General features: G+C 35.3%; 1 long non-coding RNA gene across 1 annotated transcript in view; it reads right to left on the reverse strand.

The window, feature by feature from the left end:
* Positions 1-739: 739 nt before the first annotated feature.
* Positions 740-25826, reverse strand: part of LOC118148566 (uncharacterized) — a 34392-nt gene continuing 9305 nt past the window's right edge. The window contains exon 4 of the long non-coding RNA XR_004735425.3: positions 740-898. This is a non-coding gene — a long non-coding RNA (uncharacterized LOC118148566). The remainder of the gene's footprint in view (positions 899-25826) is intronic.

Consider the following 25826-nt stretch of genomic DNA (forward strand, 5'->3'; position numbering starts at 1 on the left):
CTTCAAACTTTACCATTTCCATTTGAGATGTTCTGTTCCCTTGACTTCCTTGGTTTTGGTAAAAATAAAAATAGGTATTTATTTTTTTCAAATTATTTTTGAATTATAGCCACCTTTTCAGGCAGATTCTACTCATAACTACAATTTATTTCTTTAGCTAAAGAATAATTCATATTTCGATCATTTAATAACAAAGCAAGAGTCTGCAAGTTCAGGAAGAATATTGTGTATGTGGGAGAAATCCTAAGATTCTTGAACAATAGCCAACACAATGGAATATTCTCCCTATTACCTCCAGGAAACCTGACTTCCTAGTCCAGATTTTGTACTAATAAGGTTTGTAGTATTGGAAAATTTATGTCTATTTTCTGGTTTAAATATTTTGAGTCAAGTAACTGGATGAGTTGAATAGAGCTGCAGAGTTTATACTCTTCATTGGTGACTTGGGCATATCAAATTGAATAGGAGGTGGGGAATGGGGCATCAGATTGAGGTACAAATGTTCAGAAATCTTTGCTCTTGTTTAAACCTGTATAAAAATCCATCTTCAATCTATTTTTCCTATTTGGACTATGGATAATTTGTTAATGAAAGGTCCGTAGCTAAAAACATTAAAAATCCATTAGCTGAAACAATTTCAAGCATTCTTTCTAAATAAAATTCTCACCGACCCTAGTAAAGGAAATAAAGATGATAAGTTTGAAGGTGAAAATTACCATTTTTATTGCTTTAATTTCAGTTTAACTTTCACTTTGAGGAAATGGTAAATCTTTATTCCTGCAGCAGTCCTTCTCTTCATTCCATCTTTCGTTATGGTTTTGTGAAAATCCCCCTCCAGTTTATTAAGTCAACAGCATGCTCTGGACATGACGCAGACACATTATTGTTTTAGGAAAGTCTGTAAGCAATTGCAATCGACAATTTATGCCGTACCTTAAATGATAATAACTGTGATTCATTTTAGAAATGGCTGTTATGATCGAACAGTTAAAATTCCAGAACAAACTGCTATTCACAAACATTAAAATGAAACAGTGCCTGTTTTGAAGATTTTCTTAAATAGTGAAAACTGTTCTGTTAGCTATTTGCTTCATCAAAGAACATTAAGCCTCACCATGGCAGATTCCAACAGAGTCAACTTTCTCTAAAGTCATAGCTTAATCAAACATTTGCTAATGAAAATTAATGAAAGTTATATAACTTTCTTAATTCAAAAAGTCTTACTGAATACATAAAGGATCTACAAAAATATATGTTAAGATGGGAAATAAATTGACTGAAGATTATTAGGCCAAGAAGTTTCAATTAAGTAATGCAAAAACGTGTCCTAATTTGCCACCAGAAGTAGAACTTACTTGTCCATGGAGTAAATGGATGACTCAACCTGGATACCAACTTAGATTATTTTATGTTAACAAATTTTTAAAACTTAACCTTGAGAAACACTTTATGTTTCTGGGTCCTGGATCTGTCCTCTACCAGCTGAAGGTCTTAGCCTATGTATTGTTTCAGACACTTTTAGATTTAAAGTTATGATATGTAATGAGACAGTTATGATACTAATTAACATACGATATTTGCTTCACCCCTTAAACTCAACTCAAATTCTATTGTGTCCATGTTTTGTCAAAAATGCATTAACTATATCTCCTTAACTTTTAGCATAAAGACTAAACTCCTCACTTAGGCTATTCATGCTACAGTAACAAAATATCTGAGACTGGGTAATCTGTAAGTAATAGACATTTATTTCTCACAGTTCTGTGGATGAAAAGTCCAAGATCAAGATGCAGGGAGGTTTGGTGTCTGGTGATGCCTGCTCTTTTTTTAAGTTGGTGACTTTTTACTATATCCCACCATGGCAAAAAAGATGGAGGTTAAAAAGGATGACCTCACCCCTTCAAGTGCTTTTATAAGGGCTCTAATCCCAGCCCCTAGGGTGAGCGAGGTCAGGGCCTAATCACCTTCTAAAGGCCCTGTCCCTTAGTACTGCCTCAATGGGGATAAAGCTGCTAGGAGGGACACCAATATTCAAACCATAGCATCCTGCCCCAGATCTCCAAAATGTATGTTCCTCTCATACACAAAATGCATGCAATCCATTTCATAACCTTCAAAGTTTTAATTCACTCTAGCATCAACTTTAAAGTCTAAGTCCAAAATTGCACTTCAATATCATCTAATTCGGATATGGGTGAGCCTTAAAGTATGATTCATCCTAAGGCAAACTTTTCTCAGCTGTAAGCCTGACACATCAAATAAATGATGTTCTTCTAAAACACAACAGTGAGTAAGGCATAGGATAGACATTCCCATTTCAAAAGGGAGAAACAGGAAAGAAGAAAGGGTTAATAGGTTCTATCCAAATCCAGAACTCAGCAAGGCAAGCACTAATTCTTAACGCTCTAGAAAAATACTATTTCGCTCTATCAACCGCCTTCAGAACACCCTGGGGTGGGGATTGGCTCTCAAAGCTCCTGGCAGCCCCACTCCCACCCCTTTGCTGGGTGCAGTTCACATGGCAGCTCTCCGGGTTGGCATCTCATGGCTTTCCCAGGCTGGAGTTGCACAGTGGCAGCTCTACAGCTCTGGTGTCTTGAGAGTAGCCCTACCCCTGATCCTCTCAGAGCCCTGTCTCCCTTCCCCTCCCCAGTTCTCTGCCTGGGCCCTGAGACTCTGGAGACATCCTTTGACATCGACTTGGAGGTAAGCATTTCCATCGCGAATTCACTCTGTGTACTGCAGAGTTGGCCGTGAACAGACACCACCCAGGTTTATGGCTTGTTTCTTCTGGAGGCGTGTCCTGGGCTGCACTGGGAACCATTCAAGGCACAAATGAGCACTGCACCCTCATGCTGGGAGCAGTCCTGAAGCAGGAGAGGGCAGTGAGTGCTCACGTTTCAAGGGTACCTGAGGCCTCTTTTTTTGACATTCTTCCGTTTTCCAGACCTTAGCACTCTGGGCCTGTAATGGGAGGGGCAATGCTGATAATCCCTGCAGAGCCATCAGGGTCAGTCTCCCAGGGTCCTGATTAATAGCACTTGGCTTTTTCCCATTCATTGGTGTTTTCTCCAGAACGTAATTTGTCATTTTTTTGCAAGCTGAGAACTTTCCAGCTCCTTCTCTCTTCCCACATTTTACTACAACCAGTCAAGCAAACTCATTCCACACCCTCAACACTTTATTTAAATATTTCTTCTGCCAAATACCCTAGTTAATCGCTGTTAAATTCTGCCTTCCACAAAGCCCCAGGGATGGATACATTTCAAGTTTGTTGCCAGTTTATAACAAGGGTGGCCTTTTCTCCAGTTTCCAAAGGACTTTTTATTTCTGTCTAAGGTATCATCAGAACGGCCATTGCTGCCTATACTTCCACCAGCATTCTCATCAGAACCACTTACATAATCTCCAATAATATTTAGTCTTCTCTACAGTTCTCTTCTTTTGAACTTTCACCAGAATTGCCTTTAATGCTCTATTAAGCATTAAATGCTTAATAATGCTCTATAAGCTTTTTCTGTTTTTAACTCTTATTTTAGTTTCAGGGTCACACGTGCAGGTTTGTTCTGCAGAAAAACTGAATGTCACAGGGGTTTGGTGTATATGTTATTTCCTCACCCAGGGAATAAGCATATCCTATCCAATGAGTTCTTTTTAAATCGTAAGATTGAAAAAGTAACAGGCATCTCAAAACTCATTCACTCTTGACTCAGTCCCCAGTTTCAAAGTCAGTTCCACATTTTCAGGTATTTGCTATAGTAACACCCCACTTCTGAGTTCCAGTTGCTATCTTGTTTTTTTGTACTGCTAACATAAAATACCTGGGACTAGATAATTTATAAATAATAGAAATGTATTTGTTATCGATCTGGAGGCTGGGAATTCCATGATCCAAGCACAGGCAGGTTCAGTGTCTGGTGAAGGCTGGGTCTCTGCCTTGAAAATGGTTCCTGTTTTTACATCCTCTAGAGGCAAGTGCCTCTATGTTCTCACTCAGCAAAAGGGCAGAAGTAGAAAAAAAGGAGCTACTAGCTAACTACTTCCCATTAGCCCTTTGAGGCATTAATCCCATCCATGAGGGCTCTGTCTAACCACCTAAGGTTTTACTGCTGCACTGGGAACAAATTGCAACAAGAATTTTAGAGGGAGCAGCACATACATTACTTGTAGCATGTACATACCTTTTGGAAAATTAGGGGCCACTCATTGTTTGTAAACAGATCTTTTCAAGAGCCATGAGTAAATAAATAGGTCTCTTTAGTTCCATCATCTAAATAGTAAAGAAAATTATGCCCCATTTGAAGATGTTTTTGTGAAGAATAAAGTGGATAACATAAAATAACTTGAAATGATAGAGGTGCTGAATAGATAGCAGCTGATTATGGTATAATTGTTAGGTGAATAGTAAACAAACGTTTAGCACTATATCCAAGTATTCTTAATAATGTAGTCATTGAAGTTATTTGTTTAGCAAAAATATTTGACAGGACACATTGTCTAAGGTTGATAAAAAACACAACAAAAAATTTCTTACATGCAGTAAAAATGTATTTGCTCACAAAAATGTGAAGGGGCAATAATATAGATACAAACAATTTGATTAAGCGACTCCCTATCACTGCAATGATTTCTCCATCTTTCATCTTTGCATCATACCATTCACTGGCTTTAACTTGAATTTGGCCACCGCAACTCCTAGCATTTAAATTTCATAGCTAGGAAGAAATAAATCCTTCTTATTCTTGTAGCATATTAGTCTGTTCTTACATTTATATAAAGAAATACCTGTGGCTGGGAAATTTATTTTAAAAAGAGGTTTAATTAGCTCACAGTTCTGTAGATTGTATAGGATGCTTGGCACCCATGTCTGCTTCTAGAGAAGCCTCAGGAAGCTTTCAATCATGGCAGAAGGTGAGGGGTGAGCAGGAGCATCAGATGGCTAAGGCAGCAACAAGAGAGCAAGAAGGAGGAGGTCCAAGACTCTTTCAACAACCAGATCTCATGGGAACTGAGCCATTGAGAACTCACTTATCAACAAAAGTGCTAAATCATTCGTGAATAATTTGTCCACATGGTCTAATCATCTCCCACCAGGCCCCACCTCCGACACTGGGAATCATATTTTGACAGAAGATTGGGGGAGGACAAATATCCAAACCGTATAACCTGGATATAATTGTTATGGTTCTAGAGAATAAGTGAGAGTAACCAGGCTTGGTCATATGTCTATCCCTCCAAACAATCACTGTGACTGAGAAGTGGAAGCACTGATTAATCCAGCCAAAACCCAGCCCGTTTCTCAAGCTACTGCTATAGCCAAGGAGGCTGGGAATACCTCCTGTCATAAGAACTGAAGAAGCTGGGTTGCTGCATAGATGAGGCCATTGGGTGTATGATGATAAGCCCAGCAATATTTCTGGGTTGTTCACTAAGTCTCTTCAACAGTAAGCAGCTGAGAGCTAGACAGTTCCAAGCCCAGTTTCACTGGTGTTTCCTGCTGCATCATCCCCATACCTAAGAAACACTGTGTCTCATTTTCAGCAAAACTAGAATCATGTTTCCTTTAGGACTGAAGAATGGCACCTATGGGCCCCAGCACAGAAGCTGAGGATTCTATTGGGGAACAAAGCACCCCAGCCTCTATAATTCTAGTCTTATGTTTGCACCTCTCTTGCCATAGGACCTTGGAGTCATTAAGTAATCATTCTGACTCAGTTTCTGCATGCATAGAATAAGAAGTATCCACTACAGGGTATTTTCAACTCTATTTTTTCCAAACTTTACCTGAATTCTTGTTCTCCGATTCAAAGAAATTTACTAGAGCTTTTCATTAACATGAATTTTTCCTGTGTTACCATTTTTCTAATTTAAATGTCTATTTTTTAAGACAAATATGTTTTGCATTTGAAGAGTATTTACTCTTTAAACGTGAGTTAAAATATGAGTTTGCTAAATGAGCTGTTTTCAGGTTATCATAAATTACTATTATTTCCTGGGAAGGGCTTTCTATTTCCTATCTCCTGGATAATGTAAAGGATGAATCCACATGCTTCCTTTTCAAAATTTAATTTAGCATTTATAGTCCTGCTTCTTTTGCACTCTTTGCACTATCATCTCTTAGAATGACCTTTAAAGTCTTTGATTTCCTGGTAACTTCCTGATGTTCATTATTTTCATAGAATTCAGAATTTACAGACAAATAGTGGATTGCCAGATATTATGTGTTTCTCCTATAAACATAAAAATATAAACTAATCAGGCATATTATATTATATGACTATCAAAAGTATAAACTAGTGGAGTATATTATATTGCTATGCTTTTATAGGATGCTTTTTGACTAGAAACAGTTCCTAATAGTACTACAGATTCTGAGACCTGCTCTGATGAACCTGACCCCATCTTCCTCTTTACAGGCGTCCTGACTGCACTTAGGTCCTATGTGTCCTCAGAGAATAAAAACACTTGTGAAATAACTAAGAGACGGAGAGGTTTTAATGTTTACTTTTTCTTATAACTCCCACCAAGTTTTAAACTTCCTGAAAGAGACTGTATCTAACTTGCTCACGATAGTTTCTTCAGAGCTTAGCAGACCCAGGCAAGTACCAGATGCTCAACATCTGGTAAATATTAGAAGAGAGAATATCTAAAGCTGCTGCTTTTTAGTTATTGAGATGTAAATATGATGCCTTCCCGAGTCAAATATTTTATTACCATATACTAGGCATTTTCTATATAGCTCCCCATTGTGGCAGGGGGGATGTGGTGCCCTTGATTTCTATGTACATAAAAATCTCCTAGGTATATTTAATAAAGGTTTTAATCAAAATTCGTTGTAATTGATTTTGCTAATTTGAGAAGAGTCTCTCTTTTCTGTCCCACATAAGCTTCACAGTATGAATGTGAGGGCTACCTCTCCTGCTCTCCCCCATGAATGGCTGTGGGCTTTTAACTGTCCTCAGATGGTTTGGGGGAGTGCTCCCTGTGGGGTTTCCTAACCACTTTCCATTTAAGAACCAGAAGTATCTGTATGCCGTTGCTTTCACTCAAACGCTTCCCCTCCTCACCATCCTCATCATCATAACAGCAACGATAGTAAAGGCTACAGTATTTTTCAAATATTTGTGTCAGGCAACAATCCAAAAGCTTCATGTTTAACTCATTCAATTCTACAAAGCCCTGTGAGGTAGTTTCTATCATTTCCCAGATGAAAAACCTGAGGAACTTACAAGGAGACGAAGTAATTCACTGACGGTGACACAACTAGAAAGAGAAGAACTGGACTGAGAATGTATGCAGCGAGACTTGAAAGTGACCTGCCTTGCTGCTCTGGAGTAGCTGGAGTGGCATCTAATATTTAGTGGATACTCATGCATGCCTGTCCCTACTCTGTTCATTGTCTCATTTCATCCTATTGAGAACCTTGTGAGCGAGGTATTTTATTGCCATTTACAGATGAATAAAAAGAGATACTTGAAAGGACAGTGAACAAGGAACCCACAGACACACAGCAGCTCAGTGGATTCAGCAGGCTGACAACTTTGGACATGGGGTCTCTTAGACTTTCGTCTATGCGGCTTCCTCATCAAAACTAATCACACTCACATATCAACATATGGAGATCATCTACTTCCAGTCACCTTATATGAGGTGTTCCTTTTAACAAACATGAGAACTCCATTATACACATGAGAAACGTGAAGACACAGAGGGGTTAAGACTCCCAAGGTTCCAACAAATTAGTAAATGGCAGAGCTTGAGTTTGAATCCAAGCCATCTGACTCCGGAAAGCAAGCTACTAACCACTATGCTAAACTGTCTCTTAGGCCTGTGGGCGGAAAGGGCAGACACCAATACTGAGGAAGGAGGATGGGTCCACTAATGTGACAGACACCCTGTATGCTGCGGTCACATGCTGACTTAAGAGTGCTCTGCCAGTGACTCATGAGGCTTACGTACTCACGCCGTTTTCCTGCAGAGCTGCTTCTTGAAGTGTCTTGCCCTGGACTGCTCCAGATAGCTCACAGTCTAACAGCTGGACTGCTGGATCGAGCAGTGCCCATTTCCTCCCCACAAATTCCTCCTTAGAGCTTTGTCTTTCTTTGAAGAAAGACGTCAACTGCAACTGCTGCTCTAAATGTGTTACCTATCACAGTGGTCCACAAAGAGAGGCATGCTGGCAAAGAAGCCTTCAGGTTTGCAATGGTTTCTTTTCCTTTTGTTCCCTCCCTCCCTCCCTCCCTCCCTTTCTCCCTCCCTCCCTTCCTTCCTTCCTTCCTTTCTTCCTTCCTTCCTCCCTTCCTCCCTCCCTCCATTCTCCCTTCTCCTCCCCTCCCCTTCCCTCCCATCTCCTCTCTCCCTTCTTCCCTCTCTTCCCATTCCCTCCCCTCTCCTCCCCTCCCTCCCTCCCTTCTCCCCTATCCTCCCCTCCCTCCCTACCTTCTCCCTTCTCTTCCCTCCCTCTCCCTTCTCCCTTCTCCTCCCCTCCCTTCTCCTTCCCTCCATTTGCTTCCCCTCCCTTCTCCTCTCCTCCCCTTCCCTCCCCACTCTTCCCCCCTTTCTCCCCTCCCCTTTCCTCCCCTTCCTTCTTGTCGCCACCCCTGCCTTCCCCTCCCTTCCCCTTCTCTCCCCTCTCCTCCCCTCTTTCCACTCCCCTCCCCTCTCTTCACTCCCCTCCCCTCCCCTCTCTCCACTCCCCTCCCCTCCCTTTCTTCCTTTCATGTGATATCAAACAGAAACATAACTTTATTCCTTTCATTGGACCTGAGATTCAGGATACTTAGTTGCAATTCTCTGAGTGATGCAGGCAGCAAATGACTCATTTGAAATCAGTAGCTGGGATTTTCTATTCCACGTTCAGTGTCCTTTATGCTAACCTAAGCCACCTCCTTGACAATTCCAGGACAACAAAAGAACAGAAGAAATGCACTTTCCTCATGTCACCAGTGTCAGTACAGTGCTTACTCTGTAATTTAGATGATATTGTGAACATTTTAGATCAAATTCTCAAAAATTGCTTTATTTCTCTTTGTTGAAACTGCTAACATATTTAAAACCAGATTCAAATGGAAACAAGATCTTTTGCTTTCTTTTTTTCATCAGAATGATTTAAAACAATAGGCACAGATATATTTAAATTAAACTATTTCCATTCTTTTATAAAGTTGGAAAATATTTTAATGAGCCATGAAGGGTAAACTGAACCATGACAGACAGAAGAATTAATTAGCTGGTAATCATGTTAATTTTATCAACATGCATACTCGAATGAGGATAGGAAATGTCTTGCAGAGAGAGATAGAGATGTGTAGTATATAAACCTCTAGTTAAATTATAATTAATGCTGCAAAATGTGGCAGGCTGAAAAAATTGGAATAATAAGATATAATAAAATGACTTCCTCGATATCAAAGACAGAGTGGGAAGGAGCCAACGAAAGCCGAAGAAAACCTGATTTTACGGACACTTCTGAAACTGCATCTGTATGAACTGAATTTTCTATCAGATGAGTCAAGTCCCATTTTTAGAGCACCAGCTGAGTTGCTGTTTTGAATGTCTCCTAAAATGGAAATTTTCAAGGCATAGCAAAAAAGGGTCACTGACATAAAAAATCAAGAATAAAATACTGTGTTTCAAAAAAACCCAAGTCTTATCTGCTTATGTGAATTACTGATTTGTCTGTGTTTTATCTAACGCAGTCAGCATCTGCAGGGTTTGAAGCTGGTTGGCAGCAGGGAGTAACTTCTGAACAGAACTGCTATTTTTAATCCTGACAAATATCTGCATTCGTCATAAAGTACTCAGTTCATAAATAATTCATGGTATATAATGGAGGAAAATACTGCTATGAGAATGTTCTTCCAATGCATGTGCTTTGTTTTGTTTTGTTTTTTCTCAAAAAGCATATAAACTGAATTAAATGTTTTCAAGACTATTTAAATTCATCCCACCTGAACTTCCTGCTTTGGGATGAGGATGGCGTTTTCTCAGACAGATTTGAACACTTTAATGAGATCTACTGGTAGGGCTGGGGTGAGGACCAGAAATAGTCCTAACAATCATTTTTGGTTTTAAAGAGTAATTATATTAGCTGGCCCCTGTAAATGTTTACCAACATTTAATAACATCTTATTTAATTTATTTCTTATGATACATTTAGTTATTTTCACATTATTGCACACATGCACTTTCTCTTTTTTTGGAGATTTTCTTTCTCTACACATCATGTATATGGTGATATTGATACTGGATGAATATTCATCCTAGATACTCTCTTCCATAAAGTGCTTAATTAGTTGGGCATCTATGTGTGTACATTTTGTTATTTTTGTTTTTTAAATTGAGATATAATTCACATATGATAAAGATAACCAATCTAAAGTTTACGATTCAGCAGTTTTTAGTATATTTATAGGTGGTACACTCATCACCATTAATTTCAGAATATTTTCATCATCAGACACACAAAAATACAGGTTGTGGCTCTATTTCCTTTATGCCCACCAATCCTGACAAGTAATCTGTGTTCTTTTATGGACTCGTTTGTTCTGGGTGTTTCATATAAATTGAATGATATATTATCTGATCTTTGTGTCTGGCTTCCCTCATTTACCATAATGTTTTGAAGATTCATCCATGTTGTAGCGTGGGTCACCACTGCATTGCTTTTTATGGTTGAATAATATTTCATTGTATTTTATGTCACCTTTTGCTTACCTGTTTATCTGTTGATAGATATTTGGGTTGTGTCCACTTTGGGGCTATTATAAATAACGACACTGTGAATATTCATGGGTAAGTGTTTGTGTGAACATGTGCTTACAGTTCTCTTGGGTGAATACCCAGGAGTGGTATTCCTGGACCATACAGCAACTTGTGTGTAACTTATTCAGGAATGAAACTGTTTTACAAAATGGATGCCCCGTTTTTCACTTCCATTTTTGTCTTGCTCCTGATCTTAGAGGGAAAGTTTCGCTTCTTTTGCCACTAAGTATGATGTTAGATGTGGACTTTTCCTAGATACTTTTATTAGCATGAGGATATTTTTATTCTATTCCTAGTTCTGAGTGTTTTTACTAAAAGGGTGCTGGATTTTGGAAAATGAGTTTACCACATTTATTGAAACAATCATATGCTTGTCTTGTTTTCTTAGTCTATTTATATGGGGTATTCATTGATTTTCACATATTGAATCAGTTTTGCATTTCTGGAATAAATCTCACTTGGTCATGGTATGTGATCCTCTCTTTGTATATTTAGTTTGTTAGAATTTTGTTGAGGATTTGTTGTGTACATGTCATAATGGATATTGGTTTATACATTTTTATGAAGTCTTCTCTGCTTTTGGTATTAATATGATACAGGCCTGATATAATTAATTAAGATGTGTCCTCTGTTTTCTGTTTTTGGAAGAATTTTGAAGTTAGCGCTACATTAAAATGATTCTTTAAACATTTGGTAGAATTCACAGATGAAGGCATCTGTTCCTGAGCTTTCATTTATTGCAGGTTTGTTATAGTTCTACCTAGATTTATGATTTTTTTCTTCATTTTAAAAATTATATCTGAGATGTTGAGTTTCTTGACAGAACATTTTTTTACATTTCTTCTTTAGAATATTTTGTATTTATGTAAGGTAGGTAGTAATATCTCCTCTTTTATTCCAGATTATAGTAATTGAAGTGATTAAAAAAATTTTTTTTAATTGCTCAACTTAAAGCTTGCCAATTTTGTTGATCTCAAAGAACTAACTTTTTGTTTGGTTGATTTTTTTCTACTGTTATTTTTTTATTTTATATTTTGTTTTAATTTATAAACACACAAATATTTATCATCTTTGTTCTACTTGCATTGAGTTTCATTGCTTTAATTATTGTAGTTTCTTCAAATGGAGGGTTGGCTCACTGATATGATAGCTTTCTTATTTTTAACATAAGCATTTATAGTTAATAATTTCTCTGAGTTTTGCTTTCTCTGAATTCCATAAGTTTTATCAATTTGTCTTTTCATTTAACTTATCTCAAATTATTTTCTAGATACTTTTTGTCATTTCTTCATTGATCTATAGGCTGTATAGGAACATGAGATTTAGTGTTTATGTATCTGTGAATTTCTTCATTTGTTTATTTTTAATCTCATTCCATTGGGGTTGGATAACATACTTTGTATTTTTTTTAATTCTTTTTTTATTGTACTTTAGGTTCTTGGGTACATGTGCAGATCATGCAGGATTGTTGCATAGGTGCATACTTGGCATTGTGGTTTGCTGCCTCCATCACCCCATCACCTATATCTGGCATTTCTTTCCATGTTATCCCTCCCCAACCACCCCACCCCCTGATATCTCTCCCTAGCTCCCTTCAACAGACCCCAGTGTGTGAGGCTCCCCTCCCTGTGTCCATGTGTTCTCATTGTTCAACACCCATCTATGAGTGAGAACATGTGGTATTTGATTTTCTGTTCCTGTGTCAGTTTGCTGAGAATGATGTTTTCCAGATTCATCCATGTCCTTACAAATGACATGAATTCATTGTTTTTTATGGCTGCATAGTATTCCATGGTGTATATGTGCCACATTTTCCCTGTCCAGTCTATAATCAATGGACATTTGGGCTGGTTCCAGTTCTTTGCTATTGTAAACAGTGCCACTATGAACATACATGTGCATGTCTTTATAATAGAACAATTTATAATCCTTTGGGAATATACCCAGTAATGGGATTGCTGGGTCAAATGAAATTTCTATTTCTGGATCCTTGAGGAATCACCACACTATCTTCTACAGTGGTTACACTCCCACCAACTGTGTAAAAGTGTTCCTATTTCTCCACATCCTCTCCAGCATCTGCTGTCTTCAGATTTTTTAATGATCACCATGTTAACTGGTGTGTGGTAATATATCAATGTGGTTTTGATTTGCATTACTCTAATGATCAGTGATGATGACCAGCAGTTTTTTATGTTTGTTGGCCTCATAAATGTCTTCTTTTGAAAAGTTTCTGTTCATATCCTTCACCCACTTTTGAATGGGTTTGTTTTTTTCCTGTAAATCTGTTTTAGTTCTTTGTAGATTCTGTCAGATGGGTAGATTGCAAAAATTTTTTCCCATTCTGTTGGTTGCTGATTCACTCTAATGATTGTTTCTTTTGCTGTAAAGAAGCTCTGGAGTTTAATTAGGTCCCATTTGTCTATTTTGGCTTTTGTTGCCAATGCTTTTGGTGTTTTAGTAATGAAGTCCTTGCCTGTGCCTATGTCCTTAATGGTTTTGCCTAGGTTTTCCATCTAAATTTATTTACCCCATAGAATACTATGCAGCCATATAAAAGAACAAGATCATATCTTTTGTGGGAACATGGATGGAGCTGGAGACCACTGTTCTTAGTAAACTAACAGAGGAACAGAAAACCAAGTAGCACATGTTCTCATTTACAAGTAAATGATGAGCTAAATGATGAGAACTCATGGACACTAAAAGGGAAACAACAGACACCGGGTTTACTTGAGGACAGAGAGGGAGGAGAAAGAGGAGCAGAAATAACAACTATTGGGTGCTAGGCTTAGTGCCGGATGATGAAATAATCTGCACAACAAACCCCTATGTCATGAGTTTACCTATATAACTAATCTGCACATGTACCTTTGAAGCTAAAGTAAAAGTTTCAGAAAATTATTTAAACTTGTTTAATTACTTAATATTTGTTCTTTTCTGAAGAGTATTGTATGTACATTGAAAATAATGTATAGTTTACTTTTATTGTGTGGTGAGTTCTATATTTTAGGTCTCATTTGTTTGTAGATTCTTTCTTTTTGTTGTTGCTATTTTTTAATCTAGTTGGTATACTTATTAGTGATAGTGGCATACTGAAATCTCCAAATTTAGCCAGATTATCTATCCAAGTCTCTGTTTTTGCACAATGTATTCTGAGGCCCTGTGGTTAGGTGTATATACATTTGATATTATTATATCTGTGTGATAGACTAAGTTTTGTATCATTATGAAATATTTTTTTTCTCACTCTAGGAATATATTTTACCTTACAGTTTTATTTATATGGTATTAGTATACTTACTTCGGCTCTCTTGGTCACAATTTGTATGGCACATATTTTAAAATTTTATTACTTTGAAGCTATTTATGTCTTTGAATCTGAAGTCAGTCTCTTACAGATAATACATAGTGGAGTTACTTTAAAAAGTTGATTCTGAAGCTATCTGACTTTTATTTGAAGAGTTAAATATTATTTATACTTAATTTCATTACTGATAATGTGTAACTGATATGTGACATTTTGCTATTTATTTTCCACATGTCTTACATTTTTTTTCCCTAAGATATCCATTATTTCCTTATTCTGTGTTAAATAAACATTTTCTATTATGCTATTTTAATCATTTTCATATATTTTATAATTCCCTGACATATGCATATATACATACATACACATATCAGGGAATTATAAAATGTATGTACACATACATACACATATATATATATGTATCACATATCAGGGAATTATAAAATATATGAAAAGATATGTATGTACATTTATATGTAAAGATATATAAATATATTTATATATTTTTTCATATGTGCATATATACATATACACACATATACATGTATTTGACTGTATGATCATATGAATTCCTTATTCAAAGCCGTTTTAAATTCACAGAAAAATTGAGAGGAAGGTACAAATATTTGCCATATGCTCTCTGCTCACAAACATGCACAGAATACCCCATTATCAACATCCCCCACCAGAGTGTTACATTTGTTATGATGAATGAACTTATACAGACACATCATTATTATCTAAAGTCCATAGTTTATATCAGAGTTTGCTCCTGGTGTTGTGCATTCTGTGGATTTGACCCAATATATAATAACATATTCACCATTATAATATCACACAGAATACTTTCACTGTCCTAAAAACACTCCGTACTCTACCTGCTCATCCTTCCCTCTTCCATGCTCCTAGGAAATTACTGATCTTTTTCTGCCTGTTCAAGTCTGCTTTTGAGCTCCTTTAATGCATTTCTGTTTTAGTTATTGTACTTTTCAAAACTAGAATTTCTGTTTCATTTGTATAATTTCTATATCTTAATTGACATATATTTTGTGAGACATTATCATATCTTATTTTTTTCCTTAGGTTTAATTTTCTTTAAGTCATTAAATATACATAACATAAATGATTTTAGATCTTTGTCTAGGAAGTCCAATTTCTGTGCTTCGTTAGGGCCAGTTGGTAACAATTGTTTTCCCCAATGTATGTGTCTCACTGTTTTTCCTTTAAATCTGTAGTGTGTAAAGAGACATATAAATATGTAATGGCAGCAAGAACATGGTTATGAATGTCAGGATTATCAGAAATGATTATGAAATGTGGAACATATTTTTAATTGACTAGGTACTTGGTTTAAAGGAGAATATCCAAACATTTAACTTCTGTTAGCAATATGCAAATGTCAGTATTCTGATTTTTAAGGTTATATTTGGCAATGTAAAATAAGGTCATTGCTTGTATTAAATATACAGGAATGTATGCAAGGGTAATGAAAATATGGTTTCTATCTCATTCAAAACTAGGTCAGAAAAATAAGTATCTTGTACCATATCATCAACTTTTCTGTAAGTGTGTGATCATTTCAATGTCTAAAAATAATAAATTGTTAGGCTAAAGAAATTTATGAAGTAGAAAATGAGTTTTTCAAATGAAGAAATAAATAGATCATGAATATACCCAAATGAAAAGAGTAAAAAAATAATAAGCCAAGAAAATGTAACTGAGAAAAGTAGATATAAAAATGCTTTTATAATTAAAAGGAAACTTAACATGGAAAGCAACCAAAAGAAAATACAATTTAAATCCTGATTAGAAGTTCCCATGAAGCAGACAGGCAATATTTGAAAGTTTTTGACCTAATTATTTGGTCTAAAAAAATATAACAAAAAAAAATGGTAGAGTCAAGGAAAAACATAAAAATTCACAATTACATTGAAAAATCATTAAATATTTGACAGGTAGAGTAAGAAAACCAGAAGATTAAGCAAGGACATAAAAGATTTAGTTGTATAAAATGTTATAAAGTGATAGAAATAGAAATATGCACTCATGAAAAGAAACCTAAATTGATTTTAGCATGTATGTAACACAAAATTCACTATATAGTAGATCACAGAAAATTTTTATTGCAATGAATTAAAATTCACCATATTCTCTAGGAGAGTATAGATAATAATAAGAGAGCTACTATAAATAAATTGGAAAAGCATAATATAGTGTTGTGTATTATTAAGCATTAAATAAACTGAAAAATGTAAGAGATTGCGATGGCATACTGGTGCTTATACCAAGGGATGAGTGTGCTCATTTTTTATTAAGCTGTGGGAAATGGACTCTAGGAGGTAATACTTGAGGCAATATTTGAACACTGGATAAAGCCATCTATGGAACCAAAGAGCTTTCTTGGCAAAGGGAATATGAGTGCAATGATTAGAACAAACATAATGCCTAGGAGGGTAAACCGGGAATACAAAACTCAGAGCTTAAAGAAATAGGCCAGATAAGGTAAAACACTGATGTTAGGAATGAGAGTATGCTCTGCATGCCACGCAAAGTCAGTGGCATGCTTTACGGAGTGGGAAGGGGTTATATTTACATAGGGGTGGGGTGTGTGTGTGTGTGTGTGTGTGTCTGCGTGTGTGTGTGTACATGTCTAATGCGATTATCTTTTTAGAAAATTATATATATCTACTGTATTGACAATGGATTGTAGGAGATTAGGAGTCTAAACAGAGTGATCACATTTGCAATTGCCTTGTAAATACAGCTTCAATCTATCCCATATCTGGTTTTGAATCTTCTTCTTCTACTCTGTAACTGTCTAAGCTTTTCTTAAGTTTTTATCCTTTATCTGTAAAATATGATTGACTATTAATCTATTTCTCCAGGAAGTTTAAATAAAGCAAACTGAGTAAAGTTCTAGACATTTTAGACATAGACAACAATGGTAGTGAATGTGCCTAAAAATGTATCTGGCATGTCATAGATACATGTCATTTTTTTTCACAATGTCCTGTCAGACTCTGTATTTCTTGGCACCTTGTATGTCTTTTATTGAGAGGTGTCTGTTCATGTCTTTCACCATGTGTTAATGGGGTTACTTTTTGCTTGTTGAGATGTTAATATTCATTATAGATTGAGATATGAGACTTTTTCAGATGCATGTTTTACAAATATTTTCTCCCATTCTGTAGGTTGTTCATGTTCTCCATTGATATGCTGCTTTTTGTTTTATTTCTTTTGCTGTGCAAAAACTCTTTAATTAGGCTCCGCTTGTCAATTTTAACTTTTTTTTTTTTTTTTTTGCAATTGCTTTTCAGGATTTAGTCATAAATTATTTCCCCAGGTTAATGTTCAAAATGATATTTCCTAGGTGTTCAGCAAACCTAGAATAACTAGAAAAGCAAGAACAAAGTAACTCCAAAGCTAGTAAAAGAAAATAAATAACTAAAATTAGAGAAGAACTGAAAGAATTTCAGACACCCAAATCCATACAGAGAATCAAATAAACTAAAACTTGGTTTTTTGAAGGAATAAACAAAATCAATAGACTTCTAACTAGATTAACAGAAAAAGAGAAGATCGAATAAGCACAAGCAAAAAAACAACAAGGTTATATTACAAATGATCCCACAGAAATACAAAAAACCCTCAGAGACTGTTATAAACACCTCTCTACACCTACACTAGAAAATTAAGAGAAAATGAATACATTCCTGGAAACACACAACCTCTCAAGATAAAATCAGGAAGAAATTGAAAACCTGAACAGACTAATATTGAGTTCCCAACTAGAATCAGTAATTTTAAAAAACAACCAAACAAACTCTAGACTAGATTGATTCGTAGCTGAATTCTACCAGATGTACAAAGAAAAAGTGGTACCAATGCTAGAGAAACTATTCCAAAATATCAAGTAGGAAAGATGCCTCCCTAACTCATTCTAAAAGGACAATATCACCCTGTTACTCAAACTTGGCAATGATATGACAAAAAAAAAAAAAAAAAAGAAAAAAGATAAAGAAAACTACAGACCAATATCCCTGGTGAACTTAGATGTAAACATCTTCAACAAAATACTAGCAAAGTGAATCTAATAACACATCATAAAGTTAATTCACCATGATCATGTAAACTCCATTCCTGGGATGCAAGGTTGTTTTGATAGTGACAAATCAATAATTGGGATTCACCACATAAACAGAATTTAAAACAAAAAACTTAAAATTATCTCAATAGACATGGAAAAAGCTTATGATAAAATTCCACATTCCTCTATGAAACCCCAAAATAATAAGAGGCATTTGTTGTGTCCATTTCTATGTTTGTAAAGATAGAAACATCCTTCACAATAAGAATTCAAACAGTGAATGATACTTTTTTACCCTAATAAATATCTTACCTAAACACATATACACACTCACACACACACTTGCTCACTTACTAGTCTTCAGTGTTTGATGTTATATAGTGATTCAACATATTTGTCCAAGATCCTTAATAAAAATACTTTCTGTCTCCTGGTCAACCAGAAAATAAAGAAATCTGGCACCTCATTATGACAGGTGACTTGAAACTAGAGTCACAGGTGGAGATTTTAGCTCATATGGATGAACACAATACAGGTGTGGCTGACTTGAGTGTCCCATTTCTGTGGTCATGCTGGGTTGAATTTCATACTATCCTTTTAATATATTTTTTTATAGCTATGATCACAATGACTCTTTGGCTTGTTTCAATGTGATAGCCATTTTGGATTGGATGGGCTGTTTTCTTCCTGAGATTAAATTTAATTTCCAGTGTGATGACCTCTTTACACCAGTTCATTTTCTTAGGCATGTAAGACAGTAACTCCTTGACTACAATTGGATACTTTGATTTTTTTGTACTGTTTTACCTTTACGTAGAATATGTAAGGGGTATAAGAAAAGAGAGGTAGAATCAAGAAATGATACTATATGCATTTTTTTTCCTACGTATCCAATATTTACATACAATCTTTGCTCATTCTCTTGCCTCTATTCAGTAGTTCTTCTTCATTCACTATTAATTTTGAAACAAGTTTTAATTAACAGCTGATGATAAAAATTTACAATTTAAATTAAAATATTTTTATTAGACATGATACTTATCACCTATTATCCATTTCCAAGTGTTTGAGGTGGCATTTTAAATGCATAGATGGTGTTTATTGTTTTTGGCTTTGCAATTAATTTCAAAAGGACATAATACAAAATTCTAAGAAATATAGAGGCTTTATTTTGTTCCCCAGTGTGCCTCCTTTTAGCCTTATTGTCAATGTCTGAAGCTTTGTCAACTTAGCATATTTATAATTGAAGGGCATATTGTCTTTTGCACTTCCTCACATGTGCCATTTCCTGTGTTGGTTCTCCACTTATCTCTTTCACTTTTTCTCCCCTTTATTACTCTTTCTCTTCCTTCCTCTTTCTCCTTCTCTCTCACTAATAGCATAGTAAGCATAAGGGTGATGGTTCATTTTACCCATCAAATTGGGTTACAGAAGGCCCAGACAGTTAATCAAACATTATTTCTGTTTGTGTCTGTGAGGGTGTGTCTGTGGGGGTGTCTGTGAGGGTGTTTTCAGAAGGGGTTAGCATTTGAATTAGCAGGCTAAATTTAAAAAGAGAGAGAGAGAGAGATTTCTTCTCACCAGTGTGAATGAGAATTATCCAATCCATAGAAGGCTCAAATTAAATAAAAAAGTGGAAAAAGGGAACATTTCTCACCTCCTCCAACTCAGTTCTAAGCCTTTAGCCTTGAACAAACTCTTCTGGTTATTGGACCTTTAGGCTCAAGCAGAATTTAACCAGAGGATTTTCTGGATTTCCAGCTTGCAAATGGCACATCATGTTACTTTCCAGTCTCCATACTTGTGTGAACTATTACCATAATAATTTCTTCTTACATGTGTATGTGTTTTATAAACAATAGGATATATATGACTATATATACATATACATATATATTTATATATATACCTATACACACACACACACACACACACACACACACGCATATCCAATTGTTTCTGTTTCTCTGGGGACATCTTGACTAATGCATTAAGTGAAGAAGAATTTTTATACAGAATCTAATTTCCCATGTCCATGAATGAGGGCCTCACTACTAATTTTAGTAGCCAACTTAATTTTTGGACAGCACTGAATATAAATTTAAAACACATTCTATTTACATCATGCTATTCAAAGGAGATATAAGCTCAGAATTGCTCCAGAGTGTTAAGAAATATGAAACATTAGAAAGTAATAACACTTAACAAGTTGATGACCCTTTAATCTTTCCAACTAAAAATCAAGAAGTTTGACATTTTTACTTTTACATGTAAGCATTTTTTTCTTTCCTTAATGGTTAAACAACCAGAATCCATGATTCTAATCAATTACTGAATCTGTTCTTTCTTTTGTCCTGCTTAAAACATGAAGGCAAGCGAATACTATTTGACATCTGGCTTCTCTGTGTATGCTTTCTTTTTTATTATTTATTATACTTTACGTTCTGGGATACATGTGCAGAATGTACAGGTTTTTTACATAGGTATACACTTGCCATGGTGGTTTGCTGCACTCATCAACCCGTCATCTTATTAACAGCTATAAAAATCTGTCTTTTGAAGTGTAGTGCTAGCTGAGTAGAAATGTATAATTTAGGTCACATAATTTGATAATAAAAATAAAAGTTCCATTTGTTCATGTGCTGTCATTGTTGCTGGGGTCCATTCTCCAGCAATGGCTGCAAATTTTGATGTTGAATGATCTATTTTTCTTTTATGTAAATCCAGGAAAAAATGTCTTCTAACATTTCTCACATCTTTAGCATAATCTTTCTGGTTCTACATTCTTAATGCAAAGTATGTTTCCTCTGAAATATCAGAATAAATTGTTCAACTCTATTTAGTTTGTAATATACCATGTAGGCTTTCCTCTTTGCGTCAAGCAGATGGTGCATATATCTTTCTGCAGTGTTAGTTGCTACCCTTGCAAGTCCATTCATCTCCCCTCATTTATTCGTCTGATTCAGCCTTGCCCAACTCTGAGTGAATATTGAAGCCTCATAGTATATGTATGTGCTCAGAGACACCAGCACAGTAGTAGTAGGCTCAAGATTTCTTGTGAATGGCATTAAAGGCAACAATTTTGTGTAAGTGACCAAGTCTCAGTTGCGGGTGTTATTAGGGAGACTCGTACTGAAACTGTGCTTAAGTAAAGATGGTATTTTTACTTATATTGCTATTTAGATGTAGATAAAGAATCCTAATTTCATTCAATTTTTATGTAAAATTTAAAAAACATCAATTTTGAATAAGGGTACTGTATTAGGGCTCTCTAGAGAGTCAGAACTAATGGAATCTGTATATATACCTATATATATATATATATGGGAGTTTATTAAATATTAACTCATAGTATCACAATGTCCCACAATAGGTCCTCTCCAGGCTGAAGAGCAAAGAGAGCCAGTCCGAGTTCCAAATTGATGACTTGGAGTCCAATATTCCAGGGCAGGAAGCATCGAGTACAGGAGAAAGACGTAGCCTGGGATGCTAGGCCAGTCTCTTTCACATTTTTCTGCCTGCTTATCTTCTAGCTGTGTTGGCAGCTGATTAGATTGTGCCCACTTGATTAAGGCTGGGTGGGCCTTTTCCAGGCCACTGACTCAAATGTTGATCTCCTTTGGCAACATCCTCAAGACACACCCAGGAACAATACTTTGTATCCTTCAATCTGATCAAGTTGACATGCAATATTAACCATCAAAGGCACTAAGCGTTGCTTGTTAGTAGTTAGAGAGGAAATCAAAAGAATCTGAGACCACCATTGCTACTGTTCCTGCCAGAAGCTGGTATCTTGAATGTATTACGCTCTTCTCTCAGTGCCCACGTTATACATCAATCATAATATTTTATCTTGTTCCTACATGGCTGACTCTATCTTTCATGAAATAATGCCATTTAGATCTTTTTCAAGAAGTATCTTCCCATTTTGTTTTCCGTCAAGATAGCATAACAGGAAACAGATTTATTTTCCCATCAAATGAAAAAAAAACTTTTAAAAAACAACTTTAAAAGAGACTTTAAAAATATTTGGCATCAGTCAATAAGGAGAGTAATCTCTTTAGGATGGGGAAACAAATGCGGCAAATGCTACCATTGCCTCAGCTAACTGCATAAAGTGTTTCCGGACCACAGAACAGGTAAGGGGAACCCAGAAAGACCCTAGTGGTTCATTGTTTGAGGGAATGGCACAGAGTTTCACAGATGATAGGAGAGAGCTAAACACAGAGAGAGATAGAATTATAGATACCTGTAGACAGTCTTCTTTGAGTCTTCAGCTGAAGACTGACAGACCTATGGATGTAAGCAAAATATCAGAGGGCAGTGAAAAACACACCCAAAGAACTAAGGGAATTCTTAGGCTTCAATGGGCCTGTGGATGGTTTCTGTTCCATAGTAGAGTTTACCTCATTTATGGCAGCAAACAAGTCCTAGACTCGCTGATGCTCTTGTCTTACTTAACAAAGCTTGAAAAAAATCAAAAGGATACAAATAATTACAAGTAAATTCGCTGAGATCCAGAACAAAGTTCAAGGATATGTATAGGTATAGAAAAATGGCCAGCATGCCAAAGGATAAAATCCATACCTGGTATTTAATGAAAACTGTTATTAATAAAAAGAAGCAAGAAAATAGGAGGTATAATGAATAGACATATCAACTGAAATCAATCCAGAAATGGCACAAATGTTAGAATCAGTGGACAAAGACATTGAAAGAGTTATTATAAATGTATTTGACATGTTCAAGAACATAGACAAAAGAGTGAGCATGTTAAATGAAAACATGAAAAATACATTAAATGCATAAATCAGTTTAATTGGAGATGGAAAAAAACAATTTCTCAGTTGAAAATACACTGGATGGGATTAATGGAAGATTAAACATTATGGATATTGCAAAAATGAATATTAATGCATTTGGAGACCTATTAGAAGGCAGAAAAACACCCACAAAGAAACAAAAAAAAAAGATGTAATGAATAGCAAAATAGTGGACTTAAACCCCACTGTGGTAGCCAGCCTCTAAGATATTCCTCCATGATCTCTCTATTTCTGATATTCATATCCTTATGTAATTATCTCCTCTTAATTGTGGGTTGGGCTTATTTGCTCACTCCTTGGGTAAAATAAGGAAGAAGAGACAGTATGTAACTCACACACTGACTTATAAAGACCTCTCCTCTCTCCTTCCTTCTGTCATCTCTCTCTTTCTGGCTCACCACTCATTGTAGATAAAGCCAGCTCATTAACAACATTAAGGAGAGACCCATTTACATAGCATCCTTCAAAAGCCTTATGAGTGATCTTGGAAGCAGTGTTTGCAGCCTTGGTCAAATCTGCTATGACTGCAGCCCCAGCTGACAGCTTCAATGACATATCATGGGAGACTCTGAGCTGGAAGCACCCAGCTATACTCCTCCCAGGTTATTGAAAAAGTGTGAGCTCGTAAAAGTTTGTGTTTTAAGCTGGTTAGTTTGGGATATTTTGTTATATAGCAATAATACATCAACTCCGCAAAATCACATTAATTACAAATGTTCCAGAACCACAATAAGAAATGGAGACTGTCACACTGTATAAAAGAGAGAAATCAACTATATACAGTATACATTTTCATTATACTACAACAAACCATATGAAGACATGTAAATTTAAAGAAAATTATGTAAAAAGTTATACTATGCTAACATTAAACAAAAAAGAAATTTGGAGTAGCTATATAAATAACAGGCAGTGTATGTTTCAGATTCAGTAATAAAGTGGGGCATAAAAATCATAAATGATTTATGTACCTAATAAACAGATTTAAAATACATTAAGCAATAAGTCATAGGCTTGCAAGATAAACTAAAATAATGCTTAAGAGAACAGTTGATTATTTTAACGCCTCTCAATAACTGAAGTTACAACTAGATGAAAAAAGCAGTAATGCTATACTAAAAACAAACAACAATATCAACCAAAATAATCGACTTAATATTTAAATTGACAGAAGCATATACTTTCTTTTCAAGTGCACAGAAAGCATTTGCCAGAATGGACTATATCCAGAGCCATAAACAAATATTGACAAATTTTAGGTAAATCAGTTCATATGAACTGCATTCTTTGACAATAATAAAATAATAAAACTTTCTTGAAAACAGAAATCATCAAAACTAACTCAAGATAAAAATAGATAATCCGAATAGCCCTACATCTGATAAATGTATTTAATTTTCAGTTATACTTTTTCATAAAGAAAATTTCAAACCAAGAGGATTTCTTTGGTAAATTCTGTCTTTTAATGAAGATTAAACATACTGAAATTATAAAAATTCTATACAAATATTTTCTTAAAATGAAAGATGAATTAACAGACAAATATGCTATAATATATAATATCCCCCATGAAATAGATGCAAAGAATTTTATTTATTAAGTACCTTTTTCCATTTACGGAAAAAAGCGCAGCTTGCTTCCAGCACTTCTTTAATTTTACATAAACACCCTCTGAGGCTGGAGCAAATCTGACTGATTTTCAATGTGAAAATAAAATATAAAAAATGTTCTTGGAGTGATTTCTAAATAGAACTAATATCAGAATAATCAGAATCATTTTTTTTGGAAAAATCAGATTTAACAAATTAATCTTCAGCCAACCACTGCTGGAGGACCACGTGAACATCACATGTAGGAATGTCACATTGCCTAGGATTTGACATTTTGAGAGGTCAAGAATTACCATATTTTGTAAACGGAAATACTACTGCTAAAAATGGAATGCTATAAATAGAATGATGTCTTTTGTTTCCCAAGTCACTGTACTAGAGCAAGGTGAAAATAATAATAAAAGCTAGCTACTCTGTGCAACATTCAGGGTAAATGCTGCATCTACAAGCACTGCAAGCAAGTATTCTCGGAGTATATGGGAAAAGCGTAAAGATGCTAGCAAACAGAATCCAACAATATATCAAAAGTCATAACATGTAGAATTTATCTCTAGGCTGTGATATTCTTTAACATTCAAAAATCAATCAAGACAATTCAGATTAAAACACTTAAGAATAAAAAATGTAGGATCATCTGAATAGACACAGAAAGTATATGGTAAATTTCACAATTCATTACTGACTAAACAGCATAGAAAACTATAACTATAAATAGGACTTCCTCAACCTGATAATCAGTAACCATGAAAAACACTATTTAAAAGTGAAATACTGAATGTCATCCCCACTGAGGTCAAGAATAAGACAAAGATGTCTGTCCTAAGCATGTCTGGTTAGCATTTTATTGGAAGCTCAAGTTAGTGCAATTAGGAAAGAAAACATAAATGATAGGCATCCAGATTAAAGAAAAGAAAAGAAAGTAAAGATTATTTACATATTATACTATAGTTTATGCAAAATTTCTTTTGAATATCAATAGATAAATAATTAAACACACTACATCTCTAAAATAACTTACTTTGTTAAGCCCTCAGAGTATGTGATCAATATTTCTTAAATGTTTGATGAGTGTTTTTTTTTTAATTAGTAAACATTTTCTCTTATTGCAGCTTTAGGTTTACATAAAACTTGAATGGAATGTATAAAGAGTTTCCATAATACTCCTTATCTATTGCCCCTTAATATCCCTGACTATTAACATATTGTGTTAATTGATGCAATGCATTTTTACA

This window comes from Callithrix jacchus, chromosome 16 (assembly GCF_049354715.1).
Source record: "Callithrix jacchus isolate 240 chromosome 16, calJac240_pri, whole genome shotgun sequence".
NCBI lineage: Eukaryota > Metazoa > Chordata > Mammalia > Primates > Cebidae > Callithrix > Callithrix jacchus.